At 38.8% G+C, this 6,000-nt stretch overlaps 1 protein-coding gene across 3 annotated transcripts in view; it reads right to left on the reverse strand.

Moving 5' to 3' along the window:
- znf385a (zinc finger protein 385A) overlaps positions 1–6,000 on the reverse strand; it is a 215,615-nt gene that overhangs the window by 44,653 nt on the left and 164,962 nt on the right. The gene's annotated exons all lie outside the window — the stretch shown is intronic.

Raw genomic sequence — 6,000 nt, forward strand, 5'->3', positions numbered from 1 at the left:
CTCACAAACTAACTGCATACATAAAGTTTATATATATATATATATATATATATATATATATATATATATATATATATATATATATATATATATATATATAAAATCATCAGTGGTCCAAGTACTGAACTTTGGAGGTCACCTATATCTGATACAGCTGTATGAAGTCGATTTTGTCTATTTCAACACTCAATAAGGTCAACAGTGTTGGCTTGAAGATATGAAGTTTATCATCTCTTAGACAACACGCGTCTAGCCAGTGGGAAAATATTGGGAGTGACGTCATTAGAGTGAAATATCAGGAAACATTATACATACAGGACACTTTTTCAATGGAATAAAAACATCTGGTTCAGTAGCATGCAATATTGTTAGCATATCACTTATCCTACAGTATGTGTATTATGTCACTCTTACCAATGGAGAATGAGCATGCAATTTTGCACGTTGTCAAGATAACATGACGTCACATGTTGGAAACATAAAATTTCTGTGCTAGCAAGCGACTTTCACAATTTATTACATATATAGCGGGCTAGCGTGTGATTACTGGTGCTGAGCGAGTCATGCATACAGAAATGAAATTTGGAACAGGGATAAACACAATTAAAAAAAAACAAAAGCAAAAAAACACAAGATACTGTTGACTCGCTTGTAATTGATTCTACTTATTTCAACACACCATGTCTAGAAATAAAATTTTCATGAATCCACATACAAAAAATGTCCACTACAGTACACTTCAGCATGAACAGATTCAACCTGGAAGTACAAGTCGTCTCCAGAACCTTATTCCATTTTATACAAATTGAGTGGTTAAAGTATTCTTAAATTGTAGCACCTGGACAATTCGACTGATTTTTTTCAGCGACCACGTTGTGCTCTTTTATCGTCACCCTCTTGCTATATTTCAAAGGCACACAGTCATCTATATTAGGCACAAACGGGAATCTCTTGTGACTAGCTACCCAATAATTATTGATACACATTCATTTCAGCCCCAGAATGAAAAAATGAAAAGCAAGCAAGTAGAGAGACAGAGAGGTTAATATATATATATTTCACACATGAAATATTTTTCAACACAAGAACATAAACTTCATATCTTCACACTACCATGCAATATTCTTTATATTTATATGGACACATCCAGAAAAAACATGCAAGTTAATCAAAAGAAAACACTGTGAGGGACGTCATCAGAGTTAAATATCGGGGATTATTATACATACAGGACACTTTTTTCATAAAAAAGTGGGTTTCATTCATTTGGTTCAATAGCATGCAATATTGTTAGCATATCGCTTATCCTATGTGTATTACGTCACTCTACCCAATGGAGAATGAGCATGCAATAGCGTTACAATAGTGCATGTTGTCAAGACAACACGACATCGCATGCCAGAGATGTAAAACTTCCGCAATAGCGAGTGACTGTGACAATTTGTAAACAAACATGGCCGCCAGGTTTGCTTCATTAAAAATGGAAGATTTTGAGAGAATTTTGGCTGCCAGGTCGCTCCGTTGTGTGTAGCTGTCAATGCTGATTTTATAAGTAACTAAGTAAATTACACAGGGAAAATAATAATAATAATTTGGCTAGATAGATAGATAGATAGATAGATAGATAGATAGATAGATAGATAGATAGATAGATAGATAGATAGACATGAGTGTTTTCCTGGGATATACGCCACTCATATTTTTCATATGAACTACATCTGGGAAATTGAGAAGTACAACTCTGATATATTTTTCAACATGTCACCCATGAGGATATCGATGAATTGTTATCTTCACCACTTGAAAATAAACTTCATATCATCGCACAACTTTGTAATATCCTCTATATATTATATATAATATCTATATAATAACAAAAGAATACAACCTACACATACCCAGGGAATCCTGTTGCTACACATATAAGATAAGATAAACTTTACTCATCCCTCGGTGGGGAAATTTACATGTTCCAGCAGGTCACAGATAGAAAGAGTCAGGAATAGACAGTAACAAAAAAAAAGAGTGCAATAAAAGTATAAACAAGAGTGCTCTGAAAGCACGATATCCCCCGCTGGCAACTCTGCCATAACTCTGATAAAATGTGACTGAATTGAACAAAATTATAATATGTGCATTACCAACATATAACAAAGAATTCTGTCAAGTTTCATGAAATTCCTCCAAAAATTGTGAGAGGAGTTGATTTCATAAGGTGAGTACCCTTCCTGGGATGGACGGACGGATGGACATCGCCACGACGTGATCCTTCTTCGGGCCTTTCAGCCAGCGGGGGATAAAATTTGTGAGGGAAGTTGATTTCAGAAAGCAAGCACACCTTGATGACATTGCCAAAGTAGAAGTTTGTTAATAATCAAGGGCATAACTCTGGTAAAATTTGCCCAAATTAAACAAAATTTCAATATGTGTATAACTGTCATATAATTAAGCCTTCTGCCAAGTTTGGTGAAATTCCTCCACAAATTGTGGGAGGAGTTGATTTCAGAAGAACGTACACCCTCATGAAATTGTCAAAGTTATTTAATCAAGGGTCAAAACTCTGGTAAAATGTTCACAAACGAAATTAAATCGCAATCTGCGTATTACCGTCATATAACAAGGCCTTTCGCCAAGCTTCAAGAAATTCGTCCAAAAATTGTGAGAGGAGTTGATGTCAGAAGGAAAACACACTCTCATGAAATTGTCAAAGTATAATTTTGTTAATCAAGGGCTGAAACTCTGGTAAAATGTGACCGATTTGACGATTTGTACTACCGACATGTAACAATGCCTTTTGCCACGTTTGGTGAAATTCCTCCAAAAATTGTAAGAGGAGTTGATTTCAGAAGGAAAACACACCCTCATTAAATTGTCAAATTATAATTTTGTTAATCAAGGGCTGTAATTCTGTTAAAATGTGACCCAATTTAACAAAATTACAATATGTGTATTACTGACATATAACAAAGAATCCTGCCAAGTTTTGTGAAATTCCTCCAAAGATTGTGAGAGGAGTTGATTTCAGAAGGTGAGCACCCTTCCTGGGATGGATGGACGGACGGACATCGCCATGACATTATCCCCCTTCGGGCCTTTCGGCCAACGGGGGATTAAAAAAAATAATAAAGTAAAATAAAATAAATAAAGTAAAAAGTAAAACCATGAGCTATGTAATGTACAGTACACAACAAAATAAGAATGGAACTGAAGTAAGCGTAGTACTTCACCTGAAAGTAGCAATATTGCACGAGTAAAATACTTGCAACTGAAATAGAAATAAAATTATTGCACCAGGTAATGAATGTTATTGCACAGCATAATATAACTAATGAGGATGGAATATATGTGTGTGGGCGGCACGGTGGTGTAGTGGTTAGCGCTGTCGCCTCACAGCAAGAAGGTCCTGGGTTCGAGCCCCGTGGCCGGCGAGGGCCTTTCTGTGCGGAGTTTGCATGTTCTCCCCGTGTCCGCGTGGGTTTCCTCCGGGTGCTCCGGTTTCCCCCACAGTCCAAAGACATGCAGGTTAGGTTAACTGGTGACTCTAAATTGAGCGTAGGTGTGAATGTGAGTGTGAATGGTTGTCTGTGTCTATGTGTCAGCCCTGTGATGACCTGGCGACTTGTCCAGGGTGTACCCCGCCTTTCGCCCATAGTCAGCTGGGATAGGCTCCAGCTTGCCTGCGACCCTGTAGAACAGGATAAAGCGGCTAGAGATAATGAGATGAGATATATGTGTGTAAAAAATGAGGTCGGGTCCTTAAAGACCATTGGTAAGTCAGGTTATTTTTTTTAAGTTATGGTTTAAGTATTTGTCTTGGAGAAAACATTTGTCAGAGAATGTCAGTGGATAGCACGATATATTCAGCTGTCTTAATAGAGGGACAGAGTTTGCACTCCTTCACGTTCACAAGCAGTACAATCTCTGATACATGAACTGGTCCACAGCAGTCATCCATCATACTGATGCCTTGACCCCTGGTGAGGATACAGGCTGGCTGTCTCCAGAAATACACATTGAGATCCTGTCGCCTGTGGTCAACGTCCTCGTTACGGAGGAGAGAAGTGGTCACACACATGCGTTACCTAATGGTAGCTTAAAGCATTAATCATAGTCCACCACTGAAAGCAGCCCATCAGGATGGCACGAGTCATTATTAGTCACAAGATTGTCCTGCTGTCACTCTCCTGCAAGCACTGAGACCTGATGACAGCTGCCACTACTGTAGCACTGAAATACACACAGAGAAAAATACAGAACGGTGTGTATTTTGGGGAGCACAGGAATCATGAACGCAAACACTGTAGAACTGAGATTTGAAGAATGGCAACAGAGGAAGACCTGATACGACCTTGTCTCTGTTACAACATTGCGCAAACACACATTGGGGTGAAATTAGGCAGGTTCTCGCTGTCCATGATGGCAGGCTGTGGGCAGTAATTGGTGATGACAGAGCTGTATATAGCTGGGAGTCTGTAATCAAAGCCCTTTGAGGGACTTAAGGGGTTGTCTGTCAAAAGATGTGAGATCAGATTTGAGGTCACAGAGGAGGACGAGGCAGGTCACTGCTTAGGGAGCTCAGATATCTGGGATCAAGAAGGACTTACAGAAACATCTAGGCTTCAAAATGGCACAAGCAGATGCTCACATGTTCTGAACCCTCCACCAGGAAGCAACAAATAACATACTCGGGTTTAGGTGTTGAGGATGTGTTAAGGGCTAACATGGGTTAAAATAAGACCTGGAGAGGAAAAATAAGACCTGATGAGCTGATAACTGATCAGTGACTAACTAGAGTGCAAGGAAAATTGAAAAGAAAAAAAAAACCCAAAAACATTCTCAAGTACACTGTAAAAAAAAATCCCGTTGTTTTTACGGAAAAAAACTGGCAGCTGGAGTCACCAGAAAAAATCCGTAAAATATACAGCAAAACGGTAATTGCTTTTACAGCACAGCATGTACATTTTACAGTTTAAAGTAGCAAATATAACAGAAGTCCAGTGTTTTATATGCTGGATTTAACTGTAAAATGTACAAGCTGTACCGTAAAAGCAATTACCATTTTGCTGTATATTTTACGGATTTTTTCTGGTGACTCCAGCTGCCAGTTTTTTTCCGTAAGAACAACGGGATTTTTGTATGCTGGTTTCAATGATCTACTAGACAGATATTTTTTGGGGGGGGGGCTTTTTTCACCTTTATTGAATAGGACAGTGTAGAGACAGGAAATGAGCTAGAGAGAGACTGGGAAATGACCTTGGGTCAGAATCGAACCCGGGTCCCCAGATTCACGGTATGGCGCCTTAGTCGACTGAGCCACGACAGTGGCCATTTTTGTATTTTTTTTAACAGGGCAATTATGTAATTTTAACCATCACATTCTGTTTTAGTATTACAGTTTGTCTGTGTTTAAACTACAACAATTTGTAAATTCTACAAAAAAATATGATCAATTCAACATATTCTTACTGTTAAATTAACAGTGGTATTTGGTGAGGAGTTTTACAGTATATTGATGTAAATTACACACTGCTTCATTGTTTTTGTATTTACAGTTTTTTTATGTCATGATTTTACATAAATTCCCTGTTAATTCTACGGACATTTTTTACAGTGTAGATGTCATTACCATGTTTAGGCAGATATTCAAGGATCCCAATTCATTTACATTATAGACATTAAGCAGATGCTCTTACCTAGAGCAACATACAACATTCCCAGAGCAGCCTGGGGAGCAGTTAGGGGTTAGGTGCCTTGCTCAAGGGCACTTCAGCCATTCCTGCTGGTCCAGGAACTTGAACCAGCAACCTTTTGGTCCCAAAGCTGCATCTCTAACTACTAGGCCATAACTTCCCACAGCCTAAAGTGCATGTGATTCACAAAAACCTGCATGGGCAATAATCTCATCTCATCTCATTATCTCTAGCCGCTTTATCCTGTTCTACAGGGTCGCAGGCAAGCTGGAGCCTATCCCAGCTGACTACGGGCGAAAGGCGGGGTACA

Source organism: Neoarius graeffei, chromosome 13, assembly GCF_027579695.1.
Source record: "Neoarius graeffei isolate fNeoGra1 chromosome 13, fNeoGra1.pri, whole genome shotgun sequence".
NCBI lineage: Eukaryota > Metazoa > Chordata > Actinopteri > Siluriformes > Ariidae > Neoarius > Neoarius graeffei.